This window comes from Neopsephotus bourkii, unplaced genomic scaffold, assembly GCF_033783945.1.
Source record: "Neopsephotus bourkii isolate Nb327-2 ecotype Australia unplaced genomic scaffold, CSIRO-AGI_Nbou_v1 NB_1658, whole genome shotgun sequence".
NCBI lineage: Eukaryota > Metazoa > Chordata > Aves > Psittaciformes > Psittacidae > Neopsephotus > Neopsephotus bourkii.
In genome coordinates this window covers 410,035-422,133 of record NW_026902132.1, presented here as the reverse complement: position 1 = coordinate 422,133, position 12,099 = coordinate 410,035, and the positions used below count along the sequence as shown (strand labels likewise).

General features: G+C 42.1%; 2 long non-coding RNA genes across 2 annotated transcripts; one reads left to right on the top strand and one right to left on the bottom strand.

Annotated features, from left to right (window-relative positions):
• Positions 1-412: 412 nt before the first annotated feature.
• Positions 413-7,984, bottom strand: LOC133223952 (uncharacterized). The gene is made up of 2 exons (XR_009728745.1): positions 7,742-7,984; positions 413-898 (listed from the first exon to the last, which is right to left on the bottom strand). It is a non-coding gene; the product is annotated as an uncharacterized LOC133223952 (long non-coding RNA).
• LOC133223953 (uncharacterized) lies at positions 4,268-7,478 on the top strand. The gene is made up of 2 exons (XR_009728746.1): positions 4,268-5,430; positions 6,701-7,478. It is a non-coding gene; the product is annotated as an uncharacterized LOC133223953 (long non-coding RNA).
• Positions 7,985-12,099: the final 4,115 nt, after the last annotated feature.

Below are 12,099 nucleotides of genomic sequence, written 5' to 3'. Positions count from 1 at the left end.
GGTGGCATGATTTAGTGTGAGGTGTCCCTGCCCATGGCAGGGGGGTTGGAACTTGATGATCTTAAGGTCCTTTCCAACCCTAACTATTCTATGATTCTAAGATTCTATAACTGCACGTGGTTTGACAACCAATCAGTAGTTCCTCCTATCACTGTTGTCTTGCAGCAGCTGAACACAGATCCCAGACAAGTTTGCTAACTGCCCACTAGCAATTGTTGAGTGATAACACATGCAGTTCCCCACATGTTTATGCAGATACTCAGATTTATCTGACAGTTTCATATCCAGAAGCATGATACACAGTAATTAAAATTAAAAATGTTTTGACAGCCAAAACAAATGGCTATATAAATTAGAAAGCTCTAAAAAGCAATGGTTTCCAAAAATAAAGATCTATAGATAAATCAGAATGTTACAACATAGAACATTTTAATACAAGCATATTAATGTAAAGCAGCTGTTAAATACAGGCTCAGGTTCTGATGGGGAGAAGAGTAATTTTCAGAACTAGAGCCAAGGGAAAATGTGAGAGATTAAAGTGAAAAAAACCTTGCTAAAGAAGGAGTGAAGGGGAAAGAAAGGACAGACCCTTCTAGTGTGAGGTAAAACTCCCAGAGAGGTGATAGGATGAGAAAACGTGCTGCTGTTTGGCTTTGTCCCCAGTGTCTTGCCAAGCAAGTGAGGTGGGGTGAATGCTGCAGCATCAGGAGGTGGCTGGAGGGAACCTCAGTCCTGCATCTTTTGCAGAGAGGAATAAAGACAAGGTCCAAATTTCTTCTGCTATGCTCCTGTGGCCATCTACTGCCCTGTCTTGTGCTCCCAAAAGCCAGGAATCAGCCTGACTTTGATTGTCACTCATGCAGTTTTGCACTAGAAGGCAGGTGAGGGCAGTCTCCATCTAAAAAGAAACCCCACAATGACTAAGCTGCAAATCTCTGAGATAAATCCTTCCCCCTTCTCTCAAGAGTCTGCAGCTACTTGCCTCACTGAGTGAACAAGGGCCTGATTCTGAACCCTTTAAGCACACCCTGTGGCTCAGCAGTAGCTCTGGAGCAGGTCTTCTCTGCTGCCAGTTTACAGCCAACATCAGTCATGCTGCTTGAAGTCCTCTTGGTGCAATGACCCTCTGGCCTTTAATGTCAGCCTGGGAACAGTGATCTCTTCAAGGTGGAGATGTGTCTTGGGAAAGAAGTTTTCAAAGCTGAAAGCAGCATTAACAGCTATTTGAAAGAGTATATTCTCCCACGGTCATATCTGCACTTTTTTTCTGTTTCTGCCTCAAACAGAGAACACCAAGGACTTGGGATGATGAGGGGGTTCTGGAATGGCAGCCTAGGAGGTAACTTACTGTTACTCCCTTCTTTAGTGGAATTGCACACTGGGAAAGTGATCTCCCATCAATGCAGATTTCTCTTCCCAAGACAATTTTTGTGTTCTCAAAAATACTATCACTCAACATTTCACCTCTACAAGTCCTAGGAGAGTTATCTGGGGCTTTGGGTGCACTATTCCGTCCAATAATGATGGTACAGGAGACATAATAAAAAATATGAAAATACTCAGATCAGGGAGGCAGGTAGCTCTCTGTAGCAATTATATCACCATTATCTGAGACATACTATCTTTACACACAGCTGTATGAAAAGAATCCCCATCCCTTCCTCAAACTGGCCAAGTTCACTAGGATAGGTGTGGTCTATCTCTGGTTTTCTCAACCTGGGATAGCTCCAGGTAGCTTCAGCAGGATGACTGGATTTACTGTAGCCATCAGTGAAGAAAAAATCTTACCGTAGCCTATGGAGCTCAGAGCTGTTTGTACTGAGCATCAATCTGACTGAATAAACAACAGACTGCAAAGTCTGGCTTTCCTGGTTTTGTCTCTCTAATCAAGTGGTTTTTGGAAAAACACAGATTCTGGGGAGCAAGGCAAGAGTGCTGCCTAGCCATTCCTGGAGAGGTACACCTGTACAATGCTTGTGAGGACTTCTGTTCAAGGAATAACTTGTGTCTGCATCAGATCTACCAGAACGGAGTGCAGGGCGTATTTGTCCCTTTTGAGAATGGGCAGTACGGAATGCAGTCCTTCTTTTTTAAATAAAGCATGACCCAAACAAATGAGTCATTCTTTCTTTAAAAAATCAGACTCAGGCTGTATTGTGCTGGTTCTCCATCTCCTGGGAAATGAACCTTCATGGCCACAAAATCTCTTAAAACCATACTGCTGACTTGAAGGTGTAAACTCCATTTGTTTCTGCATGTTATCAAGCACATGGGCACTGACTGAGCACTGCATTAATCCCATTGGCATTAAGCTGCAAATCCACAACGTTGGTGGAGCTTTCTAGGTATAACTCTGCAGGACTGCAATGAATTTTGGGTCCTCTGAACCATGTTAACATGACTTTTTTCTTATGCTAGTAGAAAACTATGGTTAGTTTTTGCCTTTGTCCACAAAAGTTTGAGGTTCCAAAACAAATCTGTATCACCTTCTCTGCTTCTGAAGTGGTATGGCAGTAGCTGAACATGCCAAGCGTTGTTTCCTTGATGGCAACATGACCTACTATCTGCTCTGAGATCCAGGAGCAACTTGTCATGGTTCATTCAGATGGATTGTGGCGGTTACTTTGGGTTCACTATCCTGTCTTGTACATGAGGCTTTCCAGCAGCAGCAGCATTTTCATTGTTCATGACAGGCAACACATGAATGGGTCTTTTTAAATGAAATGTCTCAACAAGACAGGTGACAGTCTGTAGCTAAATTGCTCTGGAGAGAAAATGCTAACCAAGGTGTGAAGAAGATTCATGCCCAGGGGCATGCAGCTCCGTGATGTGTCTTTGCAGGCAGTCTGAAGGACAAGAAACTATTCCAGCTCCTACCATAAGCTCTCCTGGAACAGATGTTTCCAGAGCAGTGAGCTCCTGTACTGACAAAGGAGGTGGTGAGATGGCACCTCTGTGTCATTAGGTAACCACTCAGAAAAACAGTGCTAAACCCCCCATGTCAGTCTGCTCTGCCCACTGCCCATCCAGAAACATATGTGGGAGGCAAATGATGGTTCAATAAAAAGCCAGAGCAGGAAACTGAAATGTACAGCGAAGTACTGCGGGAAACCTGACTGGGCACCTAGCATGGTCAGACGGAGGAAAAAAGCAGTCTGATCGTGATATATCTTGACAACACTGAGATTGTTTTCAGATTGTTTTCATCCTCTCAAAATGGTTCACACATTATGTGTTTGGGACCCATCCTCTGAGTATTGTTTAGAAAGGAGACCAGCTGAAACTTCAGGGTGTCTGCTGTAATAAAAGAGGAAGTGATTCACTGTGTCAGAGGGAATAGAATTCAATTGCAGTCAATCTCCTCAGAGAATGTCCTGGTTTTTAGGGTACTGATGAACACAACTAACATGCTTCTGCCCTCATAATACTTAACCTGTGTCATTTGTCTGTGTAGTACTTCTACTAGCTAGGGTCTATACACAGACTTATCTTTCAGGAGGCTTGAGCGAATACACGCTGGCGGGGGAACACCTATCTTCTTGCTCTTTGAACCAGAGATGAATTGTCCCACCTAATTCCATATCCTGTTACACACATAGAATCATAGAATAGTTAGGGTTGGAAAGGATGTTAAGATCATCAAGTTCCAACCCCCCTGCCATGGGCAGGGACACCTCGCACTAAATCATGCCATCCAAGGCCTCGTCCAACCTGGCCTTGAACACTGCCGAGGATGGAGCATTTGCAACCTCCCTGGACAACCTATTCCAGTGCCTCACCACCCTAACAGGAACGAATTTCCTCCTTATATCCAATCTAACTTTCTCCTGTTTAAGTTTTAACCCGTTACCCCTTGTCCTATCACTACAGTCCCTAATGAAGAGTCCCTCCCCAGCATCCTTAGAGGCCCCCTTCAGATACTGGAAGGCTGCTATGAGGTCTCCACGCAGCCTTCTCTTCTCCAGGCTGAACAGCCCCAACTTTCTCAGCCTATCTTCATATGGGAGGTGCTCCAGTCCACTGATCATTCTTGTGGCCCTCCTCTGGACTTGTTCCAACAGTTCCATGTCCTTTTTATGTTGAGGACACCAGAACTGCACACAGTACTCCAAGTGAGGTCTCATGAGATCAGAGTAAAGGGGCAGGATCACCTCCTTCGACCTGCTGGTCACACTCCTTTTGATGCAGCCCAGGATACGGTTGGCTTTCTGGGCTGCAAGTGCACACTGCTGCTGGCTCATGTTCATTTTCTCATCGACATGCCACTGATCAAATGGCAGAGACTGTGCCTAAAGTGATCAGAGTGAAGAGGATGCTGACACTTAATTTGCTCTGCCTTTCTCAAAGAAAAATTGTCATTACTGATAGATTTTGTGATTCCCGAGAAGGAAGACCGCACAGCAGTCCTAGATTATGCCATGTGGTGTTTTCTTAGTACTGCCTCATGATGATGAAGATGCTATTTAGTGGTAATGACTAGTATAGGATAGTTTTTAATTAATAAGGATATGGATGATGGATATAGACAGACTTCACAATTCTTCCTTGCACTCTGAAGGATAAAAATTGTTCTGCTTTGCTCCCCAGCAATGCATCTCCGTAAATGCCAGCTCTGCAACTGAAACATCTGCCAGGTTTACAAGTGTTCTCAAACCTGCCATTGATTTCGTATACTGAATACTATGAAGTGGCTGAGATGAATGTGGAAATATTCTGGAGGGGAATATAAGAAAGCCTCTTAAAGACTGGGTCTTGATTTTGGCATGAAGATTTACAACCTGTATATGCAAGCCTGTTCTTACAGGTTCTTAACTGTCTCAACAGTATTGACCATTGCTGGCCACCATATCTGTGAAAAATTTTTGACATGCATACCACTGTGGTGTTTTTAAAGAAGTCCCTGTCAAATATCTGCTGTCTTTAATTTCAAAGGAAAATAACTGCATGTGTTCTTTACCACTAAGCTTGGATACCACCAGACCACCTATAGCAGGTTCAGAGAGTCATTATTTAAACCACTATTCAAATTATTTCAAGATTAAATTCCAAATGGAATGGCATTAAAATGCGTGGTCACCACCTGCATAATGTTCTTCAGAAACAACAAAGTACTCCTGTTTTGCAAAAGCGTAAAGGAGGGGAAAAAAAAAAAAGAAAAGCTAGTTTTTAATTCTTTAACCAGGGATTACTGAATATGCATACAACCCAGCAAGTGAGAGACTGGCATTTCAGGTTGTGTAAAGTTAATAATGGGCTGCTGATTCACTTGGCACTAACAAATGTTCATTTATAAGCAACACAAGTGACTGAAAATAAAAGTGTTGAGTAGTAAAGTATGTGAAATAGACATAATGACAAATTAAATTAAACCTACTGTAATGAAAATAATAAATCAGGACTTTTTGTTAATGGATGGGTTATTTTTTCTATGTGGCTACGGAAGATTTTCCTTTAACCTGGGAAGATCAAAGGAACAATAACTCCATGAATCTGCCATCTCACTTTTTTATTCTTCTTTCTAATTATTTTTTTTCAAGGTGCAGTTTCCTAAAGTGCTTTAAATACAAGAGTATTTACAAGATTTTAACTTATTTAAGAGTCGACTTAAAGCATGAAGAAATTTCCAGAATAGATTCTGCAAAATCCTGTTAGAAGGAGTAACCATTTGCATGACAGTAACCATCACAGAGGATAAAATAACAGTAACTTGGAGGGCAGACCTCTCAACATACCATTTGCCAAAGAAGTCATCTGCAGGTATCTAATGCCATAGTTTCTCAATAAGAGTAACATGATTTTCAAAAGTCCAGAGCAAATCTGAAGAGATGAAAACATTTGAGTGTTTAGTACTTCTGAACACTGGGTCATTTCTACTTAACCATAACTGCTGTGGGAATTTCAGCCTTATGGGCCATGTAAACCTGAATCTCATGCCTATGGATCTGCGGACTGACCAGCATGTTTGTTGTATGTAAATTTTATTACATCTCTCTGAAATACAATCATATAACTTCTGTTGAGGGTTCAAAATCACTTCCATTGAACCCATTCAACCAGTCTTGGCCTACTGAGAAATGTAAGTTATGCTATTTGTGCCTTTGACCTCATACTATCCCAGCCAGGAGTGCTCACATCTACAGTGTTAAATTAGACCCAAGACTTTCTTGCAGGGAAAATTTTCCTCTGGGACAACAAATGGAAAACAGAGATTTCTTTCTCCTCCCCCTCCTTTTCTCTTCCCTCTCCCTCTCCCTTTCCCTTTCCTTTACTTTTTCCCTCCCCCTTTCCTTTCTTTTCCTCTTTCCTTTCCCTTCCCCTTCCTTTCCCCTCCCTCTCCCTTTCCCTTTCCTTTTCATTTTCCCTCCCCCTTCCCATTTTTCTTCCTCTTCCCCTTCCTTTCCCCCCTCCCCTTCCCTTTCCCCTTTCCTTACTTTTCCCTTTCCCTTTCCTTTTCCCTTTTCCCCTTCCTTTTCTCTTTCCCTTTCCCTTTCCCTTTCCCTTTCCCTTTCCCTTTCCCTTTCCCTTTCCCTTTCCCTTTCCCTTTCCCTTTCCCTTTCCCTTTCCTTTTCCCTTTTCCCCTTCCCTTTCTCTTTCCTTTCCCCCTTTCCTTTCCTCCTTTCCTTTTGCTTTCCCCTTGCTTCCCTTTCCCCTTCTCCTTCCCCTTCCCTTCTCTTCCCTATCATAAAATTATTTTTGCAAGTGCAAAAGGTAGATAGGTACTTTTCTCCTGCCTGCATCCCAGATGCAGAAAACGTGCAGCGGAGAACAGTGACTGGACTTCTGATACCTCCATTGACTTATGAGGGAAGGATAAGTACTGATGCTGGCTCAGGAAGAGGACTTTTGTCATGTCAAGAGTAAGCTCCACTACCAATGTGTTGCTGAACAGTCTTTTTTCATGTTTTTCTATTTGTAAACTAAGAGGAGAGGCTTCAGGAAAAGGATTAACTACATATGCATTTACTACTTCTGTGCTGGCTGAGTCCCACTGAGCAACACAGGTCTCTCCATGAAGCAGCCTCCACAGCTGGTTCAGACAAGGTGCCGCAAGGTGATGCCTTTCAGTGGTCCCAGTCTGAAGTGGTGAGAGTGACTGCAGCTGTCACACAAGCAGAAAAGGGTGACTGAGCAAAGGGCAGGGCAATCTACAGCAGCACAGCAGCCAACAGGAACCAAAGCTCCCCTGTAGAGAAGGGGCTCTGAAAGCCTTTGAAGAGAGACACCACATAGCCCAGAGTCTGACTGAGGTCCATTTCAGTGTCACATTGCTCAGCCTTACCTGTGGAGCAAGGTATCTTTACCTACCTTGTGCCACACAGTGTTCCTCAGCTCCTGAGCCACCTCTAGCCCTAAGTAAGCAAACATTTGCAGGGGGAGTGTTTTCAAAATGCACACTACAGTTGTCATGTGCTACTGAAAGAACTGAAATTGAGGTGGTGGTGGTGGAGAAAGTTAATTAAATCATTAGTAAATAGCTACTAATGTTTATATTATAGTCATTTGAACTCAGTATGTTATCTCTCTTTTGCATCTCCTACATCTGTTCTGATTTTCTGTTTCATTGTAAATGTATACAACACTGTAAGGCAGCTTTTTCATCTTTGACAGAAATTAAAAAGATACTTGGTATTTTGGGGTGTCATTTTGTTGCTGTTAGCATAAAATAAAAACTTGCTAGCTGTATAGAGTATTCAGATCTTGCAGGTGCTATATTAAGGATTACGCATATAGGACATTTCACCTTTTCAAGTGTGGTCTATTTCACAATCAATAGCCAGAGACCACACTTTCGTCAGATTTGGGGTAGAGGAGAGGGTTGTGTTGTAATGGCAGCTGAAAACTTCAGCTTGCAACAGTGCTGGTATGCCAGATGTTACTGAAAATGTGAGAGGAAAGAAAACCAGACAGTCTTTGTTGCGGATAAGTCAAAACATATCAGATGGATTGCAGGAACACAGACAGGCAATAGGGATGAGATGTGATGTGGCTGCCCGAAGGAGCATCATGGTTTAAACACAGCTGGCAGCTAAGTATCATACAGCAGCCCACTGCTTCCTGTATTGTGCACCACAACACAATGGTTTGCCACCCACTGACTGATACCCACCCCAACCCAAGCAGCTATCTGAGCCTTCCGGGTGACTCCCCCCAGTTTACATACTGGGCATGGCATGACGTACTGTGGAATACCCTTTGCCTAATCTGGGTCAGGTATCCTAACCAGCTTCCTCTTGGCTTCTTGTGCCCCTTCTCACAGGCAGAGCATGAGAGACTGAAGAGCCCTTGATCAAGGTAAGCATTACTTAGCAATAACTGAAATATTTGTGTGTTCTCAGCATTGTTCTCAGACTAAAGCCAAAACACAGCACTGCACCAGCTACTATGAAGAAAATTAACTCTATCCCAGCTAAAACGAGGACAAGGGGCAATGTGAGGGAGCTTGGCAACTTATTCCAGACTATTAAAATGCATTTTCTAGAACACAATTGTTCTAGTTTTAGTCCCCCCTGCCAAAAGACTCCACGTGATGGTGCAAGGAACTTGTTTAGAACTTTGCGTGAGGAGAAATCAGCCTTTGCCCTTTAGTGAAGGATTATAACCAAGCGAGTCTGACAGCATTTTTCAATCCACTGAAAAATGAAGAGATGAAGAGGGGAGTAAGATATTACTGAATAGTTGCCCTTCAAATCATTATGCCCTTGAAATAAGTCCATCCTTGCTTTCTACTCTGTAAACTCTCAAATAGAGTTTGACCAAAGGTGATGTAATAGGATGACCTAAGAAGGGCCTTCATGATACCTGGCTCAAAGGTGTAAAGGAGTAATTAAGGAGTAACCAGCAAGGAATAAGGCCTTCACCTGTCTGCAGTGCTAAGTGGACAGAGAAAAATAGGATGTGACAGCAGCACATTGCCCATCATCTGGATTACACTGGTAGTGCCCCATATGAGGTTTTGGAGTGTGGCAGGGAATCAGGCCCATGCATACATCTTCCATGCATGCTGCTTCAAAGTACAGCCAGATCCATTATCCATACTTCTACTGGTCTGGGGAATACAGATTTGGACCAAATGACTAGTGATTACCCAAATTTTGAGATACTCAGCTCAAGAAACTTTATAATGACCTGAGTTCTCATCTTCATAAAGTAGGCCTCTGGGGACATTTCAAACTGAGCAAGCCAGAAACACAAGCTACTTCTGAATCATTGCAAAAACTCTGGTCTGAGACTTCAAGATGCTAACTGTTCATCCTCATCTGTAAATTTCCCTTGAAATCAGACATTTTGAGGATTTTCACTTTTTGCTAGTTAAAAACAGTATAATAGGAAGATTTTTTTTTTTGGTACACATTTTGAAGTCGTGTGAGCTTTTACACCTGCATGCAAAACAAGATAAGTATATTTTGTTACTACTTTGAACCATATAGCCGCTTCTATTAAAAGCTGCATGCAAATAGCTATCTTTAGTGTGCCATAGATTAGTCATATTTGTTTTCCAAGGAAGATTATAAATAGTGTTTAGGGGGGAAACAGAGAATATTTTGCAAATGAGCCCAGATGGAAAACTAACAGATGGCTTAGTACTGTATTTTGTATGCTCAGTCTTACATTTAAATTAAAAATTTTCATAATTAAGATGAAGGTCTGTAACAACACTAGCTACTTTTCCTGTGGCAATATCATATATCATGCATCACAGGTATGAACTGCAGACTTTTCATAAAACAGTGGTAAAACATACAGAAAATTTGCTACTTAGTTTAAAACAAAGGGAGGGAATAAAATGCAATTCATGGAAATTAAAGAAAGGGGAAAATAAAAAGCTTTTATACAAACATACATCATACAATAATGGTGTCTACCATCACCTGGCTTTCTTCCCCTGCAAATTGGATGACCAACTACCTCATTTGAAAGAGGAAGGAGAGGAAAGATCACATTTGTTATGCATCTTCAGCCAAGAACCAGAAGTCCAGTAGGATTTTCCTGTTGCATTGCCTGAATGAAATGGGATTCTTGAATTTTAAATATTAGAAAATCAGTAGAAGACGGTTGATAAACTGTGACCCTACATATACATTATATTCCAAAAATTGAATCAAGAGCTGTGGTTTATGTACTAGTATTTTCCTTCCATAAAGTGGCAAAAATATGCATGCAGGTGTTACTGCCAGAGACTCAGTTGCTAATGCAAGGGCTGTAACTCGCAAATAGCCTGACAGGTCAGGGAATACAGCAGGCAGAGTAAGGGGTTCTTTCCTTAGCATGCAACCTTGATCTGTGCTCCCTACCACTCACAACACTGACATGGCATGGGAGAGATTCAACACCTGCACTCATACTCAACAGCCTCTCTACATTTCCAAGGTTCACTTCATGTCACCTGTGAGAGGAGGGAAGAGGTGCTGCTTTTACAGCAGTCCATAAGCAGGCTGCATTAAAGGCAATTGTAACTTGTTCTTGGGCTACCCAGGACTCAGGAAGTGTAAAAATGGCTTCAGGCTGTTTCTGTCTTCTTGCTGTACTCCCTGAGGTGTTTCCTCACTTGCCCCAAGTCAAAAGCCAGCCATCCAGGAATAACCTTGTGGCAAGAAGGATTGCTTCTGTACAAGGCACAAACATCACCCAAATCTACCTGCAAGGAGGCAGTCTGAACATCAGCATGGTTCAATAAAAATGACACTGCCAGGAGATCCCAGGCTGCAAGTCAGCAACTCATGGGGCTTACAGATCAGTTCACAATGGTAGAGACATGAGCTTTGTATCAGATAGCTCCTTTTATTTCTCTCACAGTCATAACATTTAAGTGCCTTACCACAGCGCATTAAACAGTGTGACTTGGAACTATCATCTGGCTCATTTTCCAGCTCAGCCTGTCCCCACAGAGGGAAATTGATGTACAACAGAGTGTCTTGTTTTCCTAGGGTAAGTACTATTTTTTCACATGGTTCTGTGTATACATTAACAAAGGAGAGCCTGAAGCTGCATGTCTTGCATTGCAGCAGAGCATGGGCTGATTGTAACAGTTGTTCCCATCTGTGGAAACCCATCGCACAGGCACAGGTCAGGTCTCAGGGTGGCAGAGACAAGCTTGCCCTTTTTGATAATAAAAATAGCTCAAAAAATATGGGTAAAGACTTAATGTCTAGGAACTTACTATTCTCAATTAACTAATCTTATAGCAGAGAGTTCTTAAGCATTCACGTTAGTATTTGTAAAATCAAGTAAGAGGCTCTTTCCTTCCTAGGGAGTGCTGCTGTAATGCTGTCAGTCCCTGACTGCTCTTCCAGCATTTTCTGTGTAGGTTTGACATTTCTGAAAGTAAACCTTTAAGAGAAATGCCCATTCATTAAATTCTCCCTCCCTGCTTTTCCTCATGTGTGCATCACTGATCAGTTGGCTGCAGAGACATCTGCTGGTTGTTACACATTTTAAGAATTAATTAATTGTAAGGAAGACAAAATTCCTCAAATCACATTTAGATTCTTTCATATCTTTCTCTGCTTCCTAATTATTATTTTTTTTATCAGATTTAGCTGATTGAGGCAAGGGAGTAGTAAAGAACTGAACTAGTCTGTTTCTGTGATGAGACTTAGTAAGCTTTTTGACTTGAAGGAAATCTAATTTGGGATAGAGCTCTGATTTTAATGATTGAGCTCTTGACATTAACAATACCAGAGCTGGCTTTGCTCAGAAGTTTATGATGACTCCCACATCCTACATGACAATTCCTAACATCTTACGTATGTCCCAAATAGTCTTTTTTCTTTGCTTCCACATTGCAAGCATATTCTTTACCTATTGGTGCACGCTTTGGAAAAGCCACACTGCAGTGAAGGTAGACCCTACCTTCTTCTTCAGTAGTTTATATGGCTTGCAGTTCTGTATGTTTGTATTCGGGAAGACTTGCTTCCAGTTCTTGCCCTAAGCCACTACTCGCCTCATCCCATCCTTCCCTCCCATTGACACCACTAAAGTTTAAAACAATTCCACCATAAAAGGTTGATCCACAGTTACCAACTAATTTATAGCATTCTGCAGACCTGGTAATCCAGACACTGAAATATCAGTTTGACAATCCAGCAACATGCAATCTAA